The 27,782-nt window shown below is 42.6% G+C and overlaps 1 protein-coding gene across 1 annotated transcript in view; it reads right to left on the bottom strand.

The window, feature by feature from the left end:
* Nucleotides 1–27,782, bottom strand: part of NCKAP5 (NCK associated protein 5) — a 404,131-nt gene that overhangs the window by 309,449 nt on the left and 66,900 nt on the right. The gene's annotated exons all lie outside the window — the stretch shown is intronic.

Below are 27,782 nucleotides of genomic sequence, written 5' to 3'. Positions count from 1 at the left end.
AAACTGAATATACCTTTCCAAAGAGTCACAACACTATTTACCTTCTTCAACTGCAAACCAGATGCTAGAGCTCCACATATCCTCTACGGTATGAAATTTAATTCGAAAGGATTCAGGCTCACCCCACCTCTCCCCCTTCATTTCAGCAACATTTTTCTCACTCAGTTGCTTGGAAAAGCATAAGCTCATTACACACTGTCCAACACTCATCAGATTATCATGTATTAATTTTCAAACCTAATATTGCATTTCTTCCTTGTGATAAAGTTTCTCAGAACAGAGAGCCAGAAATTACTTTAGAGTGGCAATTTGTAAAGAAGATTAGTCTGGCAAAGTGGATCTGAAGAGTTTGTTTCTAATTATTTCCATAAATGAGCTTTACAGGAAATTCTGATAGGAAGTTCCAATAATCAAGCAATTTATGCCAAAATAAGCTCTAGTATTCTCCACTTTCAGATACTGCATTTATTCCATTAAGATCTATAGACATTTGTGAATAACACTAGAGTCCTAAAGTTACAACGAACATTTATTTTATTATCCAGTTTATAAAGTACACACATTGTATGCTTGAGTTTGGATTCTATGTAATTGTGCCTTACACCAAAAGGAGTTTTATCACATTAGGTGGACTTGTTCTGCATCTGTGATCAATTCGAAGCATTATTTCACAGTGCTTTGAGCACTGTGAAAGAAGGAGAGCTAAAGGCTTTGGCTACCATTTTGCATATGCATTAAAGTTGACCTGGAAAAGAGTGCAGCCTTTAATAACGTCTTGCAACTTTCAGGTTGATCAAGACAGAACTATCATTCTGGGATGCATCATCTTCCCTCAGTATCGGCTTTCCAAACCTTAGAATTACAAGATCAAAGTGACAGTAAAGAAAACCTTGCATGTCACGCAGGCTCAGCCAAGACCCTGAACCACACATGTATCCTACTTTCAAAGTGTAGAGGCACTCACTACCTCCTTTTGCATCTGAATTATGCAAAGCTCTAACACAGCAAACCAAGAACAAACATTTGAACACCACTGAACCCATCACACACTTCACATATGGGCTCCAACATTGCTTTTTGAGATCATCCATTTGCGTTCCTACTTTATACAGCTATATATATACCAAACATAAAGACCTCTGTGAACAGCCGCCCTGCCAGTCTTTGACTGGCCCTTATCCCAAAGCAGAAGAGCTGTAAGACTGACATTCTTGAAGCAAGGTTCATGCTGAAATGCCGGCTGCAATGCAGCACTAAGCACCAGGTGACAGGCAGCGCTGTTATCCTGGAGGTGACAGCCCTGCTGCTTCCCAGATGTCAGGATCTGAGGGCACTGATCTCGTTGAGGACAGCACATTAAATATTTTCTAACTAAACATGAGATTTTTTGCCAAGCAGGACTGTAGTCATATTCTCAGACCAACGTCAGTAGGAGAGGAAATATTTCCACAGTTCAGTCTTCTGGGTTAATTAAGAAAAATTAATAGATTACAACCATTACTTGCTTGCAAGGCTTATTATTTTTGTCTCCAGTGATGCTGCCCATATAGCTTCAAACAAAGCAAGCATGAAAGAACAAAAGCAAGCAGGAAAGAACTGAGACCCGTTAATATCCCCTGTTCACACCCCGCACACGCACATATGCCCACTGACAGGCAGGAACTGGGTATCACAGAAAACCGCCCAACTGCAGCTCTTTCTGGCCTATTTCACACATCTTCCCTAAGCTGCAATCTACATGGTTCCCTCCACCAGCTTACCCAAGAAGCTCAGGGCATCTACAAGGAGAAATAACAAACCATCCACTTTATCTTTTCTTTCTCATTCTACAGGAATCACAGAATCACAGAATAGTAGGGGTTGGAAGGGACCTCTGTGGGTCATCTAGTCCAACCCCCCTGCCAAAGCAGGGTCACCTACAGCAGGCTGCACAGGACCTTGTCCAGGCGGGTCTTGAATACCTCCAGAGAAGGAGACTCCACAACCTCCCTGGGCAGCCTGTTCCAGTGCTCCGTCACCCTCAGAGGGAAGAAGTTCTTCCTCATGTTCAGACGGAACTTCCTGTGCCTCAGTTTGTGCCCATTGCCCCCTGTCCTGTTGCTGGGCACCACTGAAAAGAGCTTGGCCCCATCCTCCTGACACCCACCCTTCAGATATTTGTAAGCATTTATAAGGTCCCCTCGCAGCCTTCTCTTCTTCAGGCTGAACAAGCCCAGTTCCCTCAACCTCTCCTCGTAGGGGAGATGTTCCAGTCCCCTCATCATCCTCGTGGCCCTCCGCTGGACTCTCTCCAGTAGCTCTTCATCTTTCTTGAACTGGGGAGCCCAGAACTGGACACAGTACTCCAGATGAGGCCTCACCAGGGCAGTGTAGAGCGGAAGGAGAACCTCCCTCGTCCTGCTGGCCACAATCTTCTTGATGCACCCCAGGATCCCATTGGTTTTCTTGGCAGCCAGGGCACGCTGCTGGCTCATGGTTAACCTGTCGTCCACCAGGACACCCAGGTCCCTCTCCGCAGAGCTGCTCTCCAGCAGGTCCACCCCAAGCCTGTACTGGTGCATGAGTTTGTTCCTCCCCAGGTGCAGGACCCTGCATTTGGCTTTGTTGAACCTCATCAGGTTCCTCTCTGCCCAGCTTTCCAGCCTATCCAGGTCATGCTGAATGGCAGCACAGCCTTCTGGTGTATCTACCACACCTCCCAGTTTTGTGTCATCAGCAAACTTGCTGAGGGTACATTCTAACTCTTCATCCAGGTCATTGATGAAGAAGTTAAACAAGACTGGGCCCAGTACTGACCCTTGGGGGACACCACTTACCAGCCTCCAACTAGACTCAGCGCCGCTGATGACAACCCTCTCAGTTCTGCCATTCAGCCAGTTCTCTATCCACTTCACCGACCACTCATCCAGCCCACACTTCCTCAGCTTCCCTAGGAGGATATCATGGGAGACTGTGTCGAAAGCCTTGCTGAAGTCAAGGTAGACAACATCCACGGCTCTCCCTTCGTCTACCCAGCCAGTCATGTCATTGTAGAAAGCTATCAGATTGGTCAGGCATGATTTCCCCTTGGTGAATCCATGCTGACTACTCCTGATAACCTTCTTTTCTTCCACTTGCTTCATGATGGCCTCCAGGATAAGCTGCTCCATCACCCTTCCCGGGATGGAGGTGAGGCTGACCGGCCTGTAGTTCCCTGGGTCCTCCTTCTTGCCCTTTTTGAAGATTGGAGTGACATTGGCCTTTCTCCAGTCCTCAGGCACCTCTCCTGTCCTCCAGGACCTCTCAAAGATGATGGAGAGTGGCTCAGCAATGACATCCGCCAGCTCCCTCAGCACTCGTGGGTGCATTCCATCAGGGCCCATGGATTTGTGGACATCCAGATCACTTAAGCGATCCCTCACACAGTCCTCCTCAACCAAGGGAAAGTCGTCCTCTTTGTAGGCTTCTTCTCTTACCGCCGGGGCCTGGGATTCCTGAGGCGCAGTCTTAGCACTGAAGACTGAAGCAAAGAAGGCATTCAGTAGCTCTGCCTTCTCCGCATCCTCCGTCACCAGGACACCCGCCTCATTCAGCAGCGGCCCCACGTTGTCCCTAGCCTTCCTTTTGCTGCTGATGTAGTTGAAGAAGCCCTTGTTGTTTTTGACATCCCTTGCCAGCTTCAATTCCAGGTGAGCCTTGGCCTTCCTCGTCGCATCCCTGCATGCTCTCACCACGTTTCTGTACTCTTCCCAAGTGGCCTGTCCCTCTTTCCACATTCCATGGACCTTTCTCTTCTGCCTGATCTCCGCTAGAAGCTCCTTGTTTAACCATGCAGGTCTCCTGCCTCCTTTGCTAGATTTCTTTCTCAGGGGGATGCATTGCTCCTGTGCATGGAAGAAGTGTTGTTTAAAGAGCGACCAGCACTCATGGACCCCCCTGCCTTCGAGAGCCCACGGGATTCCTCCCAGTAGCTCCTTGAAGAGGGCAAAGTCAGCCCTCCTGAGGTCCAAGATTTTGATCCTGCTTATCGCCCTGCTTCCTGCACGCAGGATCCTGAACTCGACAATTTCATGGTCACTGCAGCCGAGTCCACCTCCGACCTTCACATCCTCCACCAGTCCCTCCTTGTTTGTTAACACGAGGTCCAGCAGCGCGCCTTTCCTTCTTGGTTCCTCCACCACTTGCATCAGAAAGTTATCATCGATGCTCTGTAGGAACCTCCTGGATTGCGCCTGCCTAGCTGTATGGTCTTCCCAGCTGATGTCAGGGTGGTTGAAGTCCCCCATGAGAACCAGGGCCTGTGACTGTGAGGCTGCTTGCAGCTGCCTGTAGAAGGCCTCATCAACCTCCTCCTCCTGGTCAGGTGGCCTGTAGTACACACCCACCGTAATGTCACCCTTATGAGCCTGTCCCTTAATTCTAACCCACAAGCTTTCAACTTGTTCCTCATTTGCCCCCAGGCCAAGCTCAATGCATTCCAGTTGCTCCCTCACCTATAGAGCAACTCCCCCACCTCTCCTTGTTGGTCTGTCTTATAGGAGAAATAGCCTAATTTACTGTGGGATCATTTGTGTACACAGCTGAGCCAGCTGAGTAAGTTATACATGGGATGAAATTACTGATGTAAATCTTCAACTGAAGAAACAAATTTGACCTTTAATTCTGGGAAGAGTTGATATTATCTTTATTTTGCATGGCTTTTGGAAAAATTTGTATTTCCTACAGTCTCGAACTTCCCACAGTTAAAAAAGATTCTCTGCTCATTGGGATGCAGCTGTTTGGAAGATGCTAGTCTTGAAAGGAGAAGTGATCTCAAAGGTAGCAGGGGCCAGTCAATAGACGGGTTTTAAAGATGAGGGGTTGAGACCTCGGGCTGATCTGTCTACTCAACAGAGAGTCAGCACAGGGAACGGACAACCAGGGTGATGGCCATGATGACATAAGTTGCTACGTGGCTGGCACTCCACTTGTAGATTTTTCAGGCTATTTGGCTTCATTCCTATATCTAATGCTCTGTAATAATTAATATTATGAACCATGAATGTGTTCATCATGATGGCCAGGTGTAAGTCCAATAGCTTGGGTTGCAACCTATTGACTGGCTGCAGATGAAGCTTAAGAATTAGCTGCTGGAGAGCACTTCCCACAAGTGCACAAAGCAGCTCCACTCCGTAGAGTGCAATTAAAAGAAGAGGCCGTCATGCTGTTGTAGAAAGCATCAATTATGCATTCATCAGTCCTCCAGCAGAGTCCCTTCACTCCTGCCAAGGCTCCCTCTGTGGCTCTCTGTCTGCTTGGATTGCTGCGCAGGAATGTAAGTCAGCTAACAAACAACGAATTTAAGGGCTAACGAATTTAAGTGCTTTGTTGAATGCTCCTTTTGATATTGGTTCAATCATGGTCAAATTTGCTCACAAACAAAGCTGAAGGGCTAGTAAACACACTGGAGAGAAGAAGAAATTGTAGTGACCTATAACATCAGGAAACATGGAAACTTGCAATTATTTCATGCTTTGGAGTGAATTAGCAGGTAGAAAATTAATGTAAAAGGGTACCTAGGAAATTTTGATAGATTACACAGAAGTCTGGTGATATTGTTTGGATATTTCGCACAAGTGTAACATAACTGTTGTCATTGCCAGGAAATGCTTTGTGGGATTTTAGGACAACACCCCCCACACCCCCAAACTTATGGAAAAAGTTCAACTTCTGCTATTTGTAGATTGATACCTGATTTGTGAAGGGGCAATAGTCCAAGTCTGCCATGTTACTTTATTTTAATGCCATATGGCAACTATCACCACAACTGGTGGGTGCAATACGTAATCCAAGCATCTTTTAAAAAACTGAAAGCGCCTTGCACAGTGCTTCCCAGAGGCAGGCAAGAAGAAGTCGAGGAATCGAAAATCTTCTTTTTCTGTGGTTCAGAGAAAAATTTTGGGTCTTTTTTATCATGGAGTTCTCTTGGAGTTCTCTTGTAATAAATTCAACCTTACACTGCTGAAAGAGTGTTAAATCTTGGTTTTCAGCAGGAATTCAAGAACCGGCTACTGACCGCTTGTTTTATTTATTTAACCTTCGTAGGAATACCTGTCGGGCTGAAGCCATTGCAGCTGTGCGTACAAAGGTACATCATTCATGAGCTTGCTCTATCTGACACTAGTGCAAAGTGCATGGAGTATCATGGGTGTTAGAGATAGTGAGAAAAGGACTGAGCTGATTTTAAAATTATTTCTCTCCATGTCATCATTTGGACAGAGTAATCATTTTCTTTCCCTTTTGCATACTGAAAATAAGTTTTCATATGAGTTTTTAGCAGCTAATCCACATTTTATTACTCTCTTCACTAACTCTGAGGAAATACGTAGCTTATGTTAGTGAAAATTCAGTGTAGATTATGGTAGCTTGAAAGTTATGTGATGAAACCCAAAGCCAGGCTCAGTGCTGGAGATTTTCCACTTCATTTCAAATGAAAGGTGTGCCAAGCTCACAAATATTCCTATGAAGGCAGCCAAGCACATGCAGGATAAAACAGCATCTCAGTTTTGGTTTTCAGAAATAACTAAAATCCAAGCCAAGCAAACTTTTGCTCATGTAAAAATCCAAATAAAAGTTCAACAAAACCTCACAAAAACTCAGTTACACCTCTGATTTGACTACCTGCTTTCCCAGCGCATCTTTTGGGGTACAAAGAACAGCCAAAGTAATGTACCTCCTCTGTCCTGCACTGAAATGAGTCAGACAAAATGCATACACAGCATTTTAAAAAGAATTAAATGCATATTCAGTGTAACTGCAAACTTGGTCACATGCATTCAGATTAAATAAGAAATATGTAAAGTAAGTAAAGCTACTGTGCTCCTCTGGTGATCACGTCTTTTGTGCAGGCCGCAACACACTTCGGGAGATATTCATTGCAGCTTTTGCTGAAGACTGTCACCGCTATGACAATTCACCTGCAGAGCAGCGTAGTCTAATTTATTTACCCTGGAAAATAATCTGCCAAGTCTGACCCAGTAATACAGATTACAGCTGTTTACATATGTTTGAAATACTGCTTAAAAAGGTAAAGTAGTAACTTCGTCTCTCTACAGCATGTAATCAGTAGAGTACATACTGACACTGACACTCGGCATACATACTCCGCTGACACTCATCATCTACAGCATGAGGAGAGAGAATCCATTCATCATTGAGTAGATTATTATTTATAAAACCCACTCTAATTCTGGAACCTTTCATTATCTAGGTTAGAACAGATCAGTGAACTGGTAAACTTGGTTGGGGAACCCAGATGTGCCAGATATACGGTTAAGCCCCTTCTTGACTACAGACAAGCTCAACAGATGTAGGGAAGCTGCTGTCCATGTGTTAGGGCCTTTGGTAGTATTTCAAGGTGCAGACTTTTGAAGCTGGATTGGTACATCCTTAGCTATAATAAAAAAGATATTGTAATGAACTAATATGGAGTCATGGTATGGTTTAAGCCCAGCCAGCAACTAAGCACCACACAGCTGCTTGACTCAGCCCCCCACCCCTGGTGGGATGTGGAGAAGGATTGGAAGAAAACCCAGTAAAACTCATGGGTTGAGACAAAGACAGTTTAATAGGGCAGCAAAGAAAGAGGGGGGGGAAATAATTATACAAAACGAGTGATGCATAGTGCAACTGCTCACCACCCACTTACCAGCCTGTCCCCAGGCAGTGATCTCGCCCCTGGCCAACTCCCCCAGTTTATATACTGAGCATGACGTCATATGGTATGGAATATCCCTCTGGCCACTTCGGGTCAGCTGTCCTGGATGTGCTTCCTCCCAGCTTCAGGCAGTAGAGCATGGGAAGCTGAAAAGTCCTTGACTTAGGATAAGCATTACTTAGCAACAACTGAAAACATCAGTGTATTGTCAACATTATTCTCCTACTAAATCCAAAACACAGCACTATACCAGCTACTAGGAAGAAAATTAACTCTATCCCAGCTGAAACCAGGACATACAGTGATCATGTTCCAAAACAGTCTGTGGTACAAAAGAGTTCCTTCAGCACTGCCTAACTATTTTAACAAATGAAGATTTTTATATTTAATCTGAATCCCAAGGTATGCATTATTCATTGTTACAGTCACATACTACTTGGTATTTAATTCCTTCACTGTGTGACTGAAGCACTGTCAGTGTCAGTGATGCACTGAGGATCTGTGGCCATTCAGCCACACAGCAACACATTGTGCTGGTGAGAAGACTTAAATACATGACTGCAGGTAGCTGGGTATCCAAACCCCCCGGTCTAACCAATCTGAAGCCGCCCGCTGTGCTGAAGCAAAGGGCAGAAACCCAGGCAGGAGACACAGTCTCCAGGAGGCAGACAGGACACTTCTTCATTAGGTAACTTCTAAGTTATCACTTGTCTTACTTCTGTTCTTCAGACAGAAAAACTGCAACTTGTTTTGGGCTAAAAAAATTTTCAGGCACTGCAAAGTACTTGAGCAGTCTAATACAAGCTATGAAGAGAAACATGACAAGCACTAATTGTTTTTCTGTGTGGCATTTCTTTTATTTCTGAGGATATGCTTGCATCATGGCACGCTACCACCGTTTTATTGGCTAGGACTTAGGAGAAGTCCACATCGTATTTGCAAAGAAAGCACACACAGGTCCATACAGTGAGGTCCTTCACCTCAACTAAGGTAAAACCACTCCCTAACCTGCAAAAGGCTGATGACTTCCAAACTGAGGAACAGCACACTGAAAACAGAAATAATTTTTAAGTTGTCATTTTAGCCTGGTCTCCCTTGTGAGCTTGTACCACTTAGAGTTTCCTTTCACGTGCTTTTGAAATGTAAGGGTTCTCTTGGTAGAAAAAAAATACGCACAAAGTTTTCCTAAAGCATGCAGGGATGCAGACTTCCAGGACTGGTCTGTGTGCAGAGCTCCTCACTGGGATGGGCAGGGAAGAAGGATTGGACTTAGGGCTCCCACCACCCTTCTCCCCATGGGAACTCGGGTCCAATGACATATTGCACCTATCTGCCCCCTCTCCATCTCTTTCTTCTTTCAATGCTCTTTATAAATACTGTCATTTCCTGGTAACTCGCTGTGCTATTTGTGTTGTTTTTACTATTTTATTTACATTTAAACTTCCTCTTCTTTATAATTGCCTGGACTTATTTACATTCACATTGAAGAGTAACCCCCCTGGGTGCAGGGCAGCGCACTGGGAAGCTCTGGAGGGCTTCCTGACCGGGGGGAGCACCTCGTTGCCGTTCTATTTTAAACTCGATGTTTGTTAGTGATCTCCAAGATAACATCAGACACTGACTTACATGGATCAAGGAGAAAAATCCAGTTCTCCTTCATTAAAAGTGTTTGCCCTATTCTGCCTGAAGGCAATATACAGTAGACATAAATTTCAGAGCTAATGAACGGTATCTCAAGGAGCTGAGCTTTAGCGGGGAGCATTGCTAGAGTTCTGTCATGAAAGTCATTTCTGTCCTTGCTGAATCCTGGATAAACAGACGTTTTAAACGCTGGAACAGTGTCAAGGGTTTTATAAAGCTGCCACCATTTATTTACTTGTGCAGTAGAGTTTGAAAGAGTCTAAAAGAGTGTACAGTGTATGTCTGTAAATGACTCTGTGGAGTGGGGACCAGGAGATGCGTGACCGTTTTGTGTAATTAAGAGGGAACCAAGGAAACTATTAATAACATGAGACCCGTGTTATTAATACCCCATGTTATTCCTGGTGTTAAACAGGCAGTATCTTCAACTTCACACCTTCGTCTCCACAGATCCATTTGTGGCCTTAGCTTTGCTCGCCGAGATACCTCTGAGCAGATCACACGTCTTCGTGCACAGCACAGAAAGAGTAACTAATACATCTGTCTGCCAGAAGGAATTCTGATTCTGAATTCATCTCATCTCATTCCAAATTGGAAGCACAAAGAGTAACTAAAAACTGATAATCGGAGTGTAAAGAAAGCACAGATTAATGTCAGGCAAGAACAGAAAAGCCCTAGCGATGCTCGCCAGATTTTCTATTCCTGCTCTGTCTTTGTACAGTATATAACTGACTCTGTAAGATGTCTAAAACACAGAGCTTTGGCAAATAAAAGACTTTCCACTTATAATTTTTCCACTTTCCTTTCTCTGTGTAGTTACATATCTTGTTAAAGGAAGATTTATGGAGGCATGTTCCAATAAATGCTGTGCAGTAGTTATAGCTATACATATCCTTAAGATGTCAATCCTTGAAGTTCTGTGCTTCACAGAAATTTTTTAGACAGGAGCCCAACTCCACAGTTCTTACACTAATTGTTCCCTCACTAAAATCCATGAAGCATTTGCCACAGTTAAAACTTACAGGTAAAACCACAAACTATTGATCTCTGAGGCCACTTGAGTCAGACAACAGGCGGAAAGTTTGCTCTGCCACACGGCAGGACCCTAGCTAGACGATGCTCTGCTACAAAGGATGAGCCAGAGTTTTTGCTTCAGATCACCACTGAATTAAAAAAAAAAACCCTCTAAAGCAGAACTAGATTGTACCTATCTATTATGTACTGGCAATGATTAGTAACTATTTTGCCAAACATGTTTGTTTGATTATTATTGTAGGGGGACCAGCTGTCCAGAGACAGCTCTGGACTCTTGATTCTGAGTGTCGGGATGGTGCCTGCCTGCAGCCTCCGAATGGGGGACCTGACATGCAGTGAGCAGGGCAAGGCACCTCTGTACTCAGCATGCTGCCTAATGCACAGCCCTGTTCGAGGCATCTCCGCTCCTTATTCTGTGAAGGCTCCAGAAATGCAGCACCCCACACCTCGTGCCAGGCTCTGGGCTCCGTAGCCATGGAGATCAGACACTGCAACACCCTAGACTTCTATGGGCCCCAGACTTAAATGTCCTCTTGGAGAACCGAGCAGAGTTCACTCAACAGTCACCCCTTCCCTCGCGAAGCTCAGTGTGAGCTGATGTTTGTTGTTGCAGTCTCGGCCCAGAGAGCAACAGGAGCTGAAGGAGGTATTTCACAGAATCACAGAATGGTTTGGGTTGGAAGGGACCTTACAGATCACCCAGTTCCAACCCCCTGCCATGGGCAGGGACACCTTCCATCAGACCAGTTGCTCAAAGCCCTGTCCGACCTGGCCTTGAACCCTGCCAGGGAGGGGGCAGCCACAGCTTCTCTGGGCAACCTGGGCCACAGCCTCACCACCCTCAAAGTGCAGAACTTCTTTCTTTTTCCCTACCTAGGACCCAAGCTTTACTGAGCCTTTCCTAAGGGTCAGGTTTTGAGCCCAGCTGCTCACACTTAGAACTGACGGAGCATCCATACATCACCCCTGGGCTGGTGACAGAAAGGTGACGTTAAGTGCTAAGAGCCAGCTGAAAGGTGTGGCTCTAGCTCAGCTTTTGCTTTATCCTGGCCCAGCAGAAGCACTGGGGAGCACCGCATGGCGCAGCAACTTTCATCACAGGCTGGCGAGTTCAGAGAACTTAGGGGAAAAGCCCAGCTACCTGAGAGATTTTCCTCAGGATTATAAAATTCTAATTAAGACTTTCAATTAAGTTATTAAAAGTATGGGTTAAGCTGAAGTCCTTGGCACCAAACATGACAGAGTATTAAAACATTACACAATGAAGCATAAACAACAATGTGCTTCATTTGTCCATTTACTTTACAGTCAGCTGAAAGAGTATTTAGGTCATTACATTTTAAATGCCATTGCCTTAACTCATCTCTCAACAGCACAATATCCAGATGTCAGCAGATCTGCTACATTTCCTAATGCCTCCCTGGAAAGATAAAGAAGTTCTGATTACTACGGCAAAATATTTCATAGCAAAATTATTCGTAGATATTTTGGTGGCTTCTAAATAGATGTCTTATGTCAAGTCCCAGCTGAACCCTGTGCGATGTCGAGAATTGATGTAAATTGCTACAAGTTAAGGAAGAGGTGGACCAACCCTGGGAGCGCAGCTGTCTGTGTTGGTGACTGATAGTGACGATAGTGATGAGGGGCAAAGAGGTTTGGCTGATGTCAGAAACGTGATTTCAGGATGTCAAATTTGAAAAATGATCCCATGGGAAACACAGTCAAGACCTGGAATAAGAGAGGAAAGATTGTAGAAAAGCACGAGAGATAAAAGATAACAAATGCCAAGTATGAAAGAGAGAGAGGTGCCCAAGCAGAGCCTCTCCAGCATGAGCTGCAAGGGTAGCGCAGCACCGGGAGCTACATCCAGGAACCCAATGGTCTGCATGTACAGCCATTAGCACTAATGCTCTGCAATTTAGACTGCCAGGGGAAAAAAAAAACCCATAAAAACCATAAAAACAATAACGTTCTTGAAAACACGTTTTATAAACGAGAGCCAATTCCAGGAGTTAGATGTATGTCAGGATTGGTGTGGAAAATAATTCAGAAGAGATTTCCCTGTCTATATTACATTCGCCTACTTTTGAGTTTTGCTCCATCGACCACGCCAGCAAGGACTCTTGCTCCTAGCTCAAAAATGTTTCAGCTTGGGGGATTTCTTTGCCCAGATCAGGTCTTTCTACTTGACTTGTTTCCTCAGGACTTCCAAGCTTCTGCAGAAGAGACTTGTATCTCACACTACATCGGTTTACAACACGCACAAGTGAAAACCACTACTACTGGTAAATGGAGTGAGAAAATTAGTATCAGTACCAGCTTCCAAGAATGTGAGTACATACAGTACATGAAGCAAAATTTCAGTTTTGAGAAAAGAGATGTGCAGGTAAAGCTGAGCATACGCAGGGCATGGAGAACCAGTGCCCTTGAGGTCCACGGGCACCTGCTGTGTCATACAGTCCAGCCCACCAGCAGGCCAGCAAAGCCCTTAATTTAATGTCTGCTAGCTACCGCAACATCTTTAAAACCGTGTTCCCAACCATCAGTAGCAGTTACAGGGAATATCCACCTTTTAGCAGCTGCATTCACTGAGTGTCTTTTTCTGTCCTGTTTTTCCTTTAATTCCTTCAATCAGTGAATCTCTATGTGCCTTATTAGGTACTGGCACTGACTAGTAAATATTTTGCCAAACAGATGTTTGTTTGATTAAAATTATGGGGGCACTAGATTGATTTCTGTGCCTGTGATTGTACACTGTAAGTAACTGCTCTGCTTTTGAATACCTATGAATTAAAAATGGATGTGCAGTAATAAGTCAATAAGGCTAGAAAAGTCTGCCTTGACTCACCTGACAACCAGCACGTTCAAATGTGATACGGAGAAGAACAAACCCTTTGAGCCAACCGGACCTTACTGCAGAATATCTGAAGGCTTTAGATGGCCTGTCATCATATGTGCACTCCAAGCTTTTCTCATCCCATATGTCTGGCAGTCTGCAGATGGACCATATGGAACCACAGCAAACTGCAGTAACAGAAGGACCATCACTGCCTAGCATGAATAGGCTGTGAAGGGTCAGACAGGCTTTGCCTCCTATTTATGACAACAGTTTTACCTGTAAGGTGCTACTTGATTGTTTTCCATAAAACAGACAGTAATTCACAAAGCCATTCCTTACTCTGATATAGAACATAAAGAGTCCTTAGTACAAGCTAAGACTTATTTACAAATAAGTAAAATCTTCTATGCTTTTTATTTTTAGAAGTTTCTTTTACTGTACACTGCTGACACACTGCATTTCTGTCCTTGCTTCTAAACACACACAGCTATTTCCAGAGTTTATTTTTCTATTAAATTTGAAGACATTCAACATTATATTCCATATAACACATTCTTAAAAATAACATTTTATGTCATATTTTGGAGCCTGAATAGTGGATTACATAGAAGAAATGGACACAGTAGATGGAGAAGTTTGAGAAGGATTCAAGTCACATTTCAAAACTAAAATCCCAAATTGGATTTTAAAGCCCCAAGCTTAGGGAGAAGTTGCCATGCAATTTTATTTCTGTCCTAGGCAGGGCCAATGATCAGAACACAATCCAAGGAAAATACAGCTTGCAAGCGTCTTTCCTCAAAACTCAGCCTGAGTTGAAACTATATCCTGCACAGAGATATTATGATTAGGAAGAACTACAGAGTGCTGGAATATCAAGAAAGAGCAGCAGCTGGGTCAGTGCTATATTACTGCCACAGAACCAGAGACGTCCCTGTTCGTGTACGGGAAGGTGGCTGGTTCCACACGAGGATAACAGACTGCATTAATGGACAACTCTGTGTTTTTTCCAGCGCAAAATCCCTTTCAATGTTAAAGGGAACTTTACCAGAAATACAAAATGTAACTAAAGAAAACTGTTTTCTGTAGCATTTGCAGGGATAGCCTGATGAACCCCCTTGTGTCTTCCCCAAATATGATTACATTATATTGCCTGCTTATGCTGAGTGGTTATTAATCACTTTTAAAGCCAATTTGTGAACTTGGCTTAGAAATCTGTTCTTACAACATCTTTGCTGTTCTCTTTGGCTTTGTTTAAACTGATAAAAAACACAATGAAAAACATTACCAAAACAGATGTTGTATTCTTTTTCAAACTAGCATGAAATTCAAACTACCTTGCTTCACACAGGAGACGTTACATGCAATTTTATTTTCACTCATTTAATCACAATGCAAAATTTAGTTCCTCTTAAGCTTCTGTTTCCATAGTTAAACAAAGCCAGACACAAAAAGGAGCATCTTTGAATTTTGAAAATCCCCATTCTCCTGCCAAACATTTGGTTTAGCTCAATCACACAGAATAGCGCCGAGGTTTTCACTGCACAAATAGGAGTATGATGTTAAGTGACAACTGACTGAAAATACTATGCTAAGCCTGATCATTCAAAGTTTCATCCATGCTACAATACTTTCTTACAAGTTTCTGAGATGCAGATTGAAAGTATTTCTGGATTTGTTCAAAGTGTTTCGTATGCCTCCATAAGCAAACATTTTCTCCAACTACAGTGAAACAAACATGAAAATCATATCAACCTCATTATATTTATTTTATTCCATAACTTCTGGGCCAGATTCAATAAAAGCTCTATCTGATTTTAGTCTGTGTGACAGAACATTAAAAAGACATGGTATTTATTTAATTTAGCACTCACTACTCTTTGGGCAACAAATGATAACTTCCTGCTGACTCTTGTTTACGATGACTTATTCATGGGAATTGTGCTTTAAATAGCTGAAGTCCATAGGATGTCAAAATCTGGAGTTTGGACTGGAATGCACACAGATCTTATTAATTAACGAGGCCTGGGAAAATAAATGGGATAGAGAAAATACATTTGGGCTCTGGATTCAGCATGAGAACACAGCCCACATTCAGATTCAAAGCCAAATCAGAGCTACCATTCAAGTATGCATGGAATGAGGCCCCTAGCAGTGGTTACTGCAAGATTCCCACTCCAACTGACAGAAATCTCCTGATATTTCCTGCATTTCTAGCCAACTCAGAGCAACTTTCCTGATTCCTTTGTCTCTTTATTCAGCTGGTTTCAGAGCCAGGGATTGACATCCCAGTCCTGCAGATCTGAACCATTCACCTGAGATGACCAGGCTCTCTTTGGGAAGCAGGTTCCCAAGGAGAAGAGGTGCTGTTGCCAGTTGCCTGCATGTCAGTGAGTGCTGTGCATCTCTTGGAGCTAGGCACAAAGCAAGGAGCTTGTCTCCTGATAGGCAGCTCTCTGCTACTTGAGCTCTGCTTTTCATACGAGAGGTAAAACTGAGCACACTCTGTCCACTTGAAGCAAAGAAAAATGAGAAATCCTTGAATCTTGCCCCAGCTACATCTTAAAATGTATTTTGTCCACCTGTGTGTGTACTTCCCCTAGTTAATGCTTATTGCAACCTTTGCAAGAACTGCCAAACGAATGGCTAGACGATGTCTTACACTCACAATATGGCTGGGCTTTATTTGCAAAAGAGATAATTCTTCCTTCAATAAAACCCAAAAGAAAATGTTACTGCTCATTGTACTGACTGTCCTGCTAAGCCTTCATGACTCTTCCCTGGAGAATGGGCTGATAAACTCTAGGGTTTTTAATCAGATTTCCAAAGTATTTGCACAGCTTTGATGCATGGGAACATATGTGGAAGCTCAGTGCATCACTCCCTGCAGACAGTCCTCTATGTCCACACTTCCCCCAGTAATTTACTTTTCTGTGTTTTAGCTTGTGCTCTGGCAAAGAACATGCCTGAGAACATGAATTTCTGCTTCAACCTCTGTCTAGAGATTTTCTTTCCTAGTTTTGCCCATACCCAAAATTTGAGGGATATTTCTTTTCTTTGCTCTTCTGCATGAAGTTTTTGTTTAAAGACAGTTGCTGTCCTTTTGAAAGCCTGAGGGTGGATGAAAGAAGTCTCTCTAAGAATCTCTGGTGCAAAATCCATCGCTGACTTCCTTCTGCATCAGCACTAGGAAAGCAGAACACGAAGTCACCAACACCAGCACAGAGGAGACACAAGCCACGGTCAGACACTTGCTCCAAGAGGGTCACATTCAACCCAAGTGATTGCAACAAACACTTTGAACGCAAAAGTTGTGTGAATTTTTGTACAGTATCTCAGAGTATCTTCCTTAAATCCCATGTGAAATTAAAGATCTCAAGAAAAAGTCCTAAAAGATCTCTGTGAAGTTCTCAAAAATACTGTGACTTGAATTTATCAGTGTCTGCCCTTTCCCACGCCCATATATCTTGCTGCAGCTTTCTGTTTTAGTATTCTTTTATGTTCTTAATCATTCGTTGAATTAGCTTGTTTGAATTGTATCACAAAATTGTTTGTAGAAAAGATGGCATTCCATTATTTGCTGTATATAATAATGTCAGTTCCTTATATTGGATTAGATTCCTAGCTCCATTTTTCCTTTCTGAAAAACTATCTTCAGTTTGGAAGCCTTTCCGTGTGCAGAATTCCCTCCTGGATTAACAAGGCTGATGTCACCGCTGTGCAATTCTGGGTTAAGCCGCAGTAACTCCCCTGATCTCAATAAAGCTGCAACAGCAGAAAACTCCAGTAACGCAACAGTGAGTCACACCCAGGCAGCTCTACACGTGGAAGGCTTCTGGACATGTCCAAAGAGGAATCAATGAATGCTGCCCATTTTTTACCAAATGCTGGCTGCTTTACATTGTGAAACATGGATTCAATATGCCTATGTACACTTCAAAAACTTACACAAAACAAAAAACCAAAGAGCTGATTCTGATGTTAGTGATCTATACACATCAGTGACCTGAAGCTATTTGAGATATCAAAGGTTGTCATGTTATAAGGCAGCAAAATTGATTCAATGTTCCGTATTAGATGAAGTCACAGCATACAAATTCTTAATCAAATAGTGTCACATATGGCTTTCTTCTCAGTTTGGTACCTTGGCTACAGTACCATGGGACGGGCTCCACGTTTTTTATCAAGAACGTGCTTGTGATTTCCGCCTAAGAACTGAACAGGAATTCAGCGTTGCACCCAGTGTTTGCAGAACCAGGCAATGTCTCTCGTGCAGCAGTTTGCATATGTCTGTTAGACTTTCCTCTTTCCATAACCCTCTCCTCTTCCTGTCACAACTCACACTGAGGGACTGCTAGCAAAAAAGAGTGCAGGGAATTTCCCAGCTTTAGAAGCAAACCCATCAAATTTAATGTGCCAGCATCGTTCTATTTAAAGCACTGGTAAATGAGCCAGCAAACTACTGTCCATGAGCATTACATCACATGCTACCACGTTTCTCTGAGGCTATATAAAGCTGTAACACGTTCACTAATGAATTACATGGTATGTTCAGGCCATATGGCACACCGGCACTGCACAGTACAATGCTGTAGATATGGGGGTACGTAATATTCACTACCTGATGTATATCATCACATGTTTATGAAACGTCTCCCAAGGAGGCTACACGTTAAAATAAACAGTGAATATTTTATTGCTCGCTTTCTTGTGTGCTTGTTACAATTTGGTTTATATGTTATTTGTTTACAACATCGTTTGTGTTAGTAACCCAAAACGCCAACATATTTTTATTTTCCTCTATGCCCTAATTTCACTGCTGCTGTGGGAATAGAGAGCTGGCGATTGGCTCCTGTCATTTTGTTTCAAAAGTTCCAGCTGCTGACTAATTACCCTGTTGGAAAAGCAAACACGGCTGTTTCCCATATCTACACTACATTTTCTTATTTCCAAATACGAAACTACAGGAATCTAAGGCAGTTAATATGTCAGGTTTTATTTACATAGCTTTTCAGTTATCATGTGGAGCAGCATCTCTGCCCAACCTTTTGGATTATAAAAGGATTTTGTTGAAAGATAAAATGCTGGGGAATGGGTTAAGTATGTAAATAAATTTAAACAAACACATAAACAAAAAGCAGAACACTCGGACTGTCTCTGTGCATTAAGGTAAATGAAGCCGTAATCTCCTAATACCCCTGACAATGAGGTCTCTCCATTAGCTAATAGCCAGTTTTAAACACAGTCTTCTAATAATTCTACCAGCTAAATAAACATTTTAAAGTGAACACACACATGTGCATAATCGCTGTGATTTACAAGGCAGAAAATGTACAACATTATGTTTCACTGCCTATTTTTCAGTCATTAAATTTTGAACAGCACAAGCCCGCATGCAACTGTGCGACCCGTGATAAAACCACCCCCTTGCAGTTGGAGCAGCTTGGAGTTACCCACCCAGGTTCCTCCCGAGGCTCCGTGCCTACAGGCACTGCCTTTCTGGGAGAGCGGACCTACCTTCAGCAGCTGGAGACACGACGAGGCACGCAGGTCACTGCACTGGGCTGGCTCACTCGGGTTCCTGCGGCCATTCATTCTGGGTGCGAGCACCCTGGATGTGCTCAGTCAGAAAGGCACGAGCATGCTTTTCTCTGCAGCCCCAGCGCTGCTGCTCTTCCGCTTCTTGTCAATATTTAACTAGTTTGTCAAGCTGGATTACATCGCCTGTCCTAAATCCTACTCCTTTAATTCCAACTAAGTGGGTGCGCTTCCAGCGCAGCCTCTTACTCAAATATTGATAGCTTATCAAAGTCATTTGTTTCACCTGAAAGGTTTCTTCCTGAGCATATTATCATATATAAGCGATATGGTTGCCAAACCAAGGCACCAGAGGAACCACCATGGTAAACAAACAGCCATGATTTCTGTGTTCCATAGCAACACGCACAGAAAACAAGGACTTTGCGGGATTTTCAGCGTTTCTTGATGATTATTTGCCACAGAACGAAGACCATATAAAAACATCATTCACAGCAATAGGAGAAATTCCAACAGAGACATATTTTTCAACAGACTAGTATAAAATAACATGTTTTTTCAGACTTTTTTTTAAAGAAGGCTGAAGGAAGTGCTTCGGCAGGGCCGATCCCACCCTCAGAGGTGGCCTGCAGCCACCCTCTCCCCACAGCCACGACCCCACCACGACCAGAGCTATTTCTGCTGACTGCAAACAAGCCATTTCTGTTTGACTTGCTGAAGATGCAACTACACACTACTACAAACAGGCTCGTATGAATTCATTTTTTGTTCCACTTCTGTACATTTATTTGCAGGCTAAGTGTGTCTCTTAGGCATAGGCAATTTGCCAACACTGTCCTCACTGGAACAAAATTTTGCTCTCCAAATTTAAAGGCACTAATAACATCAAGCAGCAAAAACAATGAGGCAAAGCCCATATGGTGCTTCAAGCTACAGTAGTTAACATTAAAAAGTCAATTATTACCAGCCCACTGCAATATTTTGTCTCAGGAGGTAGAATTTTTTAAAGAAATGTTACAATGTCTTAGTCTTTTTTTTTTTTGGGGGGGGGGGAGGAATGCTGACTTTTAACTACAAATTTTGCTTGTTTCAAAAAGAGACAGGATGCAAAAAGGCTACAAGTTTCAGAATAATATACAGAAATATTCCTCACAGCTGTCTTCTTCTCTGTCTGCCCTCTAAGGTTTTTCACAAAAAAAGGGATATTTGGAGACAAAGAGCTTAGTCCGACCAAATCATTGCTTGCAAGGAGCAGTGAAGGTACAAGAAGGTGCAGCCTACCTAGTCGTATTCCTCAGCTAAACCTCTGGAACTTTGTGACTACTGGGCAATTTCCCACGTCTTTGATAACACAGAACGTTTACATCCCTGTAAAGTTATTTAAAGTTATCTAGTTGTTATAAATAACTAAGTCAGGTCTGAAAATGTCTATTTACACATGGATGTACACCTTGCGTTCTCATGCTAAGTTATCAGGTCAAGATCATCATAACTGTGCCTGACCCAAAGGCCGCTGAAGGAACTGGAAGTTTTCCTGCTCGTTCTCTGGGCTTTGGGCTGGGCCAGGCTTCTCCCACACACCTACACTGGAGGCACTCAGGGCTGCTCTGGCTCCGAGAGATCAAACTCTCTGTGACCAGAAACATCACAAGATGGTTCAGGTTTGATGTATAGGGTCTTGTCCAGCATGACGTGATTTCAGGTCACTGAAAACTGGCAGAAGCTCACATCTGCCACTCAGATGTAACCATCAGGTTACCGTTACCAGCCAGTGAAGTCGTCTATGCAATACAAATGGTTATTCTAGCTACAAAGGGACTCTTAACCTATATCCAATCTCTTGAGCAACCTAATTTCCCCTTCCCTGGTGCTTCTCTGAAGCCCACAGCCTGCACTGAAATAGATGCTGAGCCTCAAACAGTCAAAAGCAATTTTGTAGTTCTAAATCCAAACCGTGCACAACTGGCCTCTGAAACTAGTGGAACAAATGCTACTCTCTTGCAGCAAGATATTTTTGGCTTTGATAAATATTAACTGATGTGCAATAGTCATAGCCAAAGCAGCTGACCCACATTTCATAACGAGCGGAGCTCTGCAATGGGGAAGTTTTCTTTGACTCTATCATTAGAAGCACTCAGCTGCTGGGGGCTGAGCGCCGGATCCCGGCACAAAACTCCTTCTCAGATCACTGAGTACACGATCACCGCACGTGGCCTCGACAGGGGGAAATGCATTGCAGCTCACTTGACAGAAGACTTTTATGTGGTTCTGTACATCTTTCCAATTGGTTAAAAGAAGACAAAAAGTGGAGACATTCCAATTATGTCTTATTAAATGTTATTTTTCACTGGGGAAACGCTGTGGATTCACCACTATCAGCACATATAATCAAGGGGAGGAAGCAGATGGCGGGGGGGAGTCACAAGGATATATTGTGTGATAGAGCTCACCTAGCTGCTGGGATTACAAGATAATACATAATTTCACGAGACTGTTTTCAGAGCAATTGAATTGCTATTTTCAAAAAAATATCATTAAATGTAACTTGGGTGAAAATTAATACTTGAAATCTGCAGATCTGAACATGAATCTTTAGTAACTTCCTATTTTTATAAAATTCAAGCAAATGTCAAAAACGGTAGACATCAAGAAGTCTATAGAAAAGACTACGTTCTTGAGCCTATAATGATTTTTATTGCAAAGCTGAAGCACTGATGATGTTTTTGGGGTTGGATTGAGGTTGGGGCATTTTGTGCTTTTTCACAAATAAATAATTTGATCCATAGTTTGCAAACAAAAAGAGGAGTGCAGAAAACCTGAAAAGAGTCAAATTCTGACTAATATTTTAAGTAATATAAAATACCCTAAACCTCAGAAGAAAATACTACAAATTCAGTACAGGAAAATCTTTGTTTACTTAATGCAATTCTGACTGCTTATTTATTATTTATTTATTTAAGTATTGCATGTGTTCCCCAGCCAAGCTGTTCAGGTTGCCAACACGAATAGTTTTCCACATCTGCTGCCAACTGATGTCTCCCCTGACGGTATTTAGAGCTGAAGACCAAAAATTTCACATCGAGCAGAATTAGCTCTTTAATTAATGGGTCTGTGGAGCAGTCCAGCCTAGTATAAAGCAGCTGTTTCAGCGGTCATACGGCTTCTGGCAATTGTCTCCAAAACTTGCCTTTGCCACAGCACCCATGCCAAGGAGTTACCCAGTGCTTTCTTTGTAAGTCCCCATTTTTGCATTCTTAAAAAATACTTTACATTAAATGGAGACCTTGAAGGCTGTATTTATGTTGTTCAACATTCTGGGTTGTTTGGGGAATGAGAGTATATTCTGACCTTTAGATCTCACTGAAGACTTTTCATCCTTTTCTTGAAACCTATTTACGCATGTGAATAGTTTCACGTGTGCATAGAGGCAACTTTTTCCTTGTACACACTGCAATAAATGTAGCTCAGATTCATTTATGCATCTTAGACATATCAGTTGAGGTCTTACCGTCTTACAATGACTGCTGAGCTAATTCTGTCAAACTCCCATTGCCCCCAGTGGAAATTTGTCCAAAATGAAATGAAAAAAACCTGGACCATGCTCTGTGTTTGGGAGAAAAATGAACTGTCTTGGTAGCTGCCACATTTGTGTGCCAGAAATTGTTGTGTGGGATTTTAAAAGGTGCTTACTTTTGGCCTCTGTTCCCAGTGAAATCAGTCAGTGATTAAACTTCCATTGACCTCAGTGGGAACAGATTTAAACTCACATTAAGCATTTTAAAATCCAAGTGTGCAGGTTTTAAGTATTGGACAACATACCTTTCTGAGCACTATTATAAACCTTTTTCTCCCATCATATCTATCAGCAATGTATCTTTTGCAGTAGATGTTGGAAGAGACTGAAAAAGTGCAACTGTATTTCAGAGTCACTTAAATAAGCTGCTTATATGCCACAGGCTGAATAAGAAGAGCCAATTGTTGAGCAGTTCATAATGTTTTTCTTTGTTTTTATAATGTGCTCATTAAACTTTGAACGGTGTACACCACGTGACATCCAACTAACTGCCGTTCTAACACGGCCATGTCTGCCCCAGCACACAACAAACCGAATATGACTTTTTCATGAGAAACAATAAAAAATGTTCATCAATTATTAAAGTTTACTTTTCAGTATGTATGGTTGAAAAAGCGTATAAATGAAAATAAAATATCTCTTCCTACATGTCACTTACGCACACACTAAATACTTTGGTGTTCTCGTAAGCCCAGCCACCCCAACACCTTGTTTAGAGCATTATCTGACGTCTATAGTTCACTGTTTTAAGCATGAAGCAATTCAAGACCCTCAGTGCTGTCCTACACCCAGCCATGGCCTTGGGCTAAGAAACAAATACCTGCTTTTCACAGAATGCAGAAGGCAGTTTAGCATTTCCAGAAATAAAATAATACTTTCTCCATATCCTCTATTTTGACCTTTTCAGAAATAATCAATTAGATAAAAAAATCCCTGAAACATTAATGTTTTTGAATGTCAGTAAAACTGATGGCACACACAGTGTGGAGAAGGTAATTAGTCCTGCAGCCCAGCATTCCTTCGCAGGAGTGGGAACACTCTAGCTGTGCAGCTTTCTGTGACCTGAAGGTCATTCTTCTGTATAAGGACATTTGCTACAAGGAGGTCACTAAGCTTTTTTTAAACCAACAGAGAAAAAAAGGAATCTGCTTTCCTCCTCTGCCAGCTTCCCTGCAGACCATGACCACGTCCCTTCCAAACTTCTGCTGCCTTCTGCCCCATACTAGAACCTGAGCAGTGGACACTTCTTTCATTCTTTGCCCTTCATTGCCTTTCATCAAGAAAGCAACTTTCTCAGGGCGGAAAAGACCCTCCATTGCCCACCGTCTTCCCAGTTTTTCTGCACTCATGGATGCCAAGTGAGAATTATGAAGAAATTGGTTGTCTCCTTTCCCCTCCATTCCCACTCATGTCTCCCTGTTTCCCAAGACTGGTCACAGCAGTGCTCGTAAAAGCTTATTTCCTCAGTGCCTCACCCTATACATCCTATACTTCCCTTGGCTCATCCAAGAGATAGCACCTCAACTAGTACAGTGAGTATTATCTCATCCTGGCGTTCTGTGGTGGATCTGAGGTGAGCGAGTCACCCAAGAGCTTCAAACACCGTTTCCCATGGCACTCACACATTGAAAGGCTGTAAAATCTAACATCCAAATATCAGCCAGCCAAACTTGGCTTAATGTGAGACTGAGAGAGATCACAGCCCAGGGAAGGATGGCTGCAGGCCACAAATGCAAAAAGCTGTGCGATTAACAACTTGTTATACCCATAAAATTTAAATCAAACGTTGGTCAGCTGAAGGTCATTAAGGAAAGAACGTCCCTTGGTTCTCCTTTCCCTGGCTCTGAAAGGCTGATACTCACCAGTGGGAGGTACAGTGGACTGAGAGGAAAACCAAACAGATTTAAGAAGATCTTGCTTCAAAAAAAGAAAAAGGATTTGCTGAATATTATGATGAGCCTAATCTGTACAAGCGAAACAGTAATAAACTATAAATTATCAGGAATAACAAAAAAAATCCTTGTTCATTGGAGAGACTATTGTCAATACGTATCACTTGCCTAGCACCCGGCAAGAGCACACGCAGCACAAACTTAATAAAAAGGCCAAACTTTCTGGAGTGCTCTGGATACTCCGCCAGCTTTTGTAAGCAGAGTTCAAGAAATGTGAAGTGACTTACCATCAGATGGCTGCCTGCTGCCTGCGAATAGCCACGTTCTGCAGGAGCTAGGGGAGATTTGAGTGTTGTTTCTACAAGACTTTAACTCGGAGCTCCTCGAAGCAGCGGAGGATACCAAAGTATCAGGTACCGTCAGCTGTGCAACACATCAGGTCTCCACAGTATGAGATAATTTCTGAATAAACAGGATCTGCTTAATTTGACCACTATCTCCTGTGTGAATAAAACCGTGCTTGCTGGCAATAAAAATGCCATCCTTTTTGTCAATACAATTGCCATCCTTTTTGTCATTTCCACTGCTGGACTGAGTAGAAATCTGCTGGATTTAAGCCTAACAGAGAAAAAGATCTTCAGTCCTTGATGAAAATGCCTATGATCAAAGTATGTCTCCTGTATCTATAGTAAGACAGAAAATTATAACCATTTAACTTGTAAGTTCATTCAAGAATTACAGGCCAGTGAAACAAACTCAGGGAAGTTGAACCTTTTCACCAGAGTTGCACATCACCAGGGTAGCTACAGAAAATAAAATGCTGATATGCACTTCAACAGCTGGAGGAGAAAGTAACTTCTTTGGAAGGTGTTTGAGCTTGTGACTCTTTCAAGCTTTGTCAAGGGATTAATTTTCCTTAGCAGCTACCAAACAATAGGACAGATCAGCAAAACTCCAAAACTGGCCAGCTGAGAGGCGTCTATTGCACCTGGCCCAGGATATGCAGGCAGAATGTGTGAAACAGTCCGCAGAGCAATGAGCCTCTACACTGAAATTACCAAATTCAGTACATTCATGTAAACACTGATTTAAGTATGTTTACAGAGATTTATATTTATGAACATAATTACTATGGCATTATCTTCTTTGGCTTCTTTGTAAAGCTAAAAGGAAAACAAATTCATTCTGGTCTTCATCTGGGAAGTTTTTCTGATGCTGACTTTATTTATTTGTTTATTGTGAAGTAGAAGCCTTAAGGATGTGTAAAGTATCTGTTGTGACACACAGCGCTTTCTTACTAGATCAAATGTAGGTCTCCACAGACAGCAGATAATAGCACGAAAGGGGAAGTACGAGATGAACTCACACCAGAATTAGAGAAAGAAAGGATTTAAAGCTGACGGATTTGAGGGAAAGCATCGATTATGATACACTTCACATTCACCATTAGGCTGCTCTTGGGAGGGAGAGAATCAAGAAGCTGTAAAACAGGGTTTAAAATGGGCTTCCCGGGACTTGAGGAACCAGTAGACCTCCATTAGACAGACTTTTGACAGGTCTCTGAGTTAGGATATCCCATATATAAAAATAAATACAGCTCTAGCTGACAGACTATTGTTTCTACGGCTGTGTAGATCAAGACCAGTCAGAACTCCTCCAAGACTCTGAAATCAAACTATTTTCTAAAACCGCAGGAAGCACGCAGTACAGCTAAGGCATGATTCGTAGCCGGGAGCTGGTCAGGGACAGCTGCCTTCTTCCTTCAAGCCCATGCTCCCAGGGCTGGGCAGGGATGGGCAGGACGCGCGGGCTGCTCGCTGTTTGCTTTCCTGGGGAGGCAGGCGAGTAGCTGGGACCCCCAGTGCTTGGCAAGCAGGAAACTATCCATGCACAAACAAAAAGGTCTGAGCCAACAAGGCAAACACGACAAATCTCAAATGTATGTTTTCATTCTCCTGGTTTGTAAATCAGTTTTACCATTTTTGGCATGTTAATGTTAATTATTGCTTCTCTTCATTCTGACCATGCAGATATAGAGTACAAAACTGATGAATCCACTCAAATCTCCTAAATTTGAACCCTGTTTTCTCAGTTACTTCAGCCTCTACTGCTCTCTTCATTTTGGGGAAGGCTCTACTCTGATTTTTCGCAAATTTCTGGAGAATGTTTGCAGCAGGACAGTTTCCACCATGTGAAGAAATGGGTGTTGGAATATTGCTCTGTAAAGGCAAAGAAACGGGCTGATTTGAAGGTTATTAAAGACTGAGAGCTAAAGAAGCTCTGAGGATGGAATATACTGTTTTACACAAAAAAAAAGTTCCCTGTTCAGGTTCTCTTGTTGCTTTACGAGATTACAAAGGGTTTTACCAATGGGAAACAAAAGCAGAAGGGGCGGGTTGAGCTCAGGGCAGTGCTTTTAAATGATGCTGTATGCTCTTAATCTCTTGTTTCTAAAAGAAAATCCAGCACAAGAGAGATAAATCCATGGCAATGAAAATGCACGCATTATAGCAGTATCAGTAAAGTATATACCTATTTTGGAATGCCCTTAGCAAGCTTAATACAAACTGACTGAATTTAATAAAGGAAAAAAATTGGTTTCTTGTTAATCATTCATGTATGGATCTGCATCCTTTGCTTTCCACGTTTCAGCCTCAGAAACTAAGCAGAAACACTGACTTCTTCTCTGCATATTTTTTAAACAGCAGGTTATTTGCAACACCCAAGTTAAACAGCAGAACACAGCCACATAAGGCAAAGCTGGATAATGCATATTCTTCCCCAGTGGATCCTGACAGCAACTAATAGATAAATAAGAGCAGACGTAGCACCTTAGGTCAGAAGCAAACCGCTGATTCTGGCAGCACCCAGGTCTCCAGCAGGTAGTCCACAGAACTGCATGGAGCCAACACGTACTTTTATTGCAGGTTGCTGAACACCTACTAGGTGGAAGGGGGGTGTGTGAGGGAATGAGAATTGAGTAGAGCATTTCAAGAGCAGTGAGAAGCAGGGATTCAGTTAACTGGCTGCCTCCTGGACTCTGAATCACACAATCTTAGCTTCAGGAGCATCCTCTGAGTTCAGCAAAAATGTTTCAGTGCATTCACAAGTTGTCACGATGGCAATACAGGGTTCAAATAGGGAGATTTGTTTGTAAGTAAATTCTTCTCCCACTACAACAGCTGTGTCAAGGCTTATGCCAACTGGCACTTCAAGCTGTTCTACTGCCAAAATTTGCTGTCTCCAAAGCAAATGGGAACGAGCCAACATCCTGTGGATCTCAACTGTAAGTAGCCATCTAAGACAGAATAGAAGATGAGCTTGCAGAAGAGACTGGCGATCTCCATAGGAACAGTCAACTCAGAGACACAGAAAGAGTGAGAAAGAGAGAAGAAAGTTATATATATTGGATAAACATGGTTCATTTTTGTCTCCTGACTAATATTTAGGACCAGATTCTCCACTGGGATAAATTCAAGCATCTTTAGCCCTATGTTTGCAAAAATCTTGACATCATTGTATAAACCATATTTTTTGAGATGATAAATCTGGGGTCTGTTTTCTTTGCCTCAGAATTTAAGGGCCTCTAGA

Source organism: Opisthocomus hoazin, chromosome 9, assembly GCF_030867145.1.
Source record: "Opisthocomus hoazin isolate bOpiHoa1 chromosome 9, bOpiHoa1.hap1, whole genome shotgun sequence".
Lineage (NCBI taxonomy): Eukaryota > Metazoa > Chordata > Aves > Opisthocomiformes > Opisthocomidae > Opisthocomus > Opisthocomus hoazin.
Note: the sequence above shows the minus strand (reverse complement) of the source record. Positions and strands in the feature narration are given on the sequence as shown.